The following is a 1274-nucleotide window of genomic DNA, read 5'->3' on the forward strand; positions in this document are numbered from 1 at the left end:
TAATCATGGAAGCTTGAAGTTCTTCAGAACTGGGTCTTGGGTTATGCACTTCAGGACTTAAATCAGAACAGGAAGTTCCGGTCCTCCTCTTCCTGTACGTTCACGGTTCCTCCTCAGAAAGGGAGACTCTCAGAGTCCTACCCTCCTCCAGCGGCCCCCCAGGACAGATTTATAGCTGCAGCAGCCTTGAACGCTGAACCGGTTCCTGATGAGGAGAGGATTTCATCTGGAGGTTCTCCATGAACACGACTCCTCTGGAGCCAGAGGAGGCGCCGTAGGAGGCGCCGGAGGAGGCGCCGGTCCTGCGGGTTCTGGTCCAGGTCAGACCTCAGGCGTTCATGAAGAAGTTCATTTGTGCCTAAAGGAATCATGGGAAATAATGCTCCAGCTTTTAGTGAAGATCTAGTTTGGAAAGAAGATTTTAGCCAGAAAAGGATCTGTGACGGTCCTGATGGATCCTTTAGAGTTCTGTTGAAGGATCCTTATAGGATCCTACCCATTATCCTTTTAAGATCATGAGTATTCTAAAGGGATCCTTTAATGATTATGGCGATATGATCATTATCCCCACAATCATTAATCATATAGGATCCTACCTATTATCCTTATAGGATCTCATAACGATCCTGATGGATCATTATCATGATCCGTCATGGGTAGGATCCCTGTAAGAATCCCTCAGGATCCTCATAGGGATCCAATAAGGATCCTTGTAGGATCCAGCCCAGCTGCAAGATGAAGGTCCGTCACAGAGTGGGTGTGGTCAGTTCATAGGCTCCGCCCCTGTACATCCAGGGTTTATTTTCAGAGGTCAGAGGTCGGTTGATCCATGAAGGAGATTTCTTCACTTTTTCAGATTTAACAGAACAAAAGTTTCATTTTCATGGATTCACAGAGAACTGGATCAGTTTGTGGAGCTTTAATAGAAACTATACAACATTTAAAGCATCAAAACTTTGTTTTTCATTGTTGACTGAATATTTAGCAGGAAGGTAGGTCCCCGCTAGACAGGAAAGTGAGCACACACACATCCAAACTCCCACAAACAAACATGGAATTTATGTGTTTCTGTGAAGCCGGCAGGTGCCCCCCCCCTCATAAATCCTGATAATGGGATACACGCCGTTCCTGCTCGCCGGGATTTGTGGTGTCATTAGTCCAGCCGAGCAGACGCTGCTTCTCCTCAGACGGCCTCACCGAACTGTTATCAACCGCACACATAAATCTGAGACTGTCTGCACAGTCTGCAGCTGGGGGGGGTCTGCAGCCACGGG

Source organism: Oryzias melastigma, linkage group LG15 (genome assembly GCF_002922805.2).
Source record: "Oryzias melastigma strain HK-1 linkage group LG15, ASM292280v2, whole genome shotgun sequence".
NCBI classification, from domain to species: domain Eukaryota; kingdom Metazoa; phylum Chordata; class Actinopteri; order Beloniformes; family Adrianichthyidae; genus Oryzias; species Oryzias melastigma.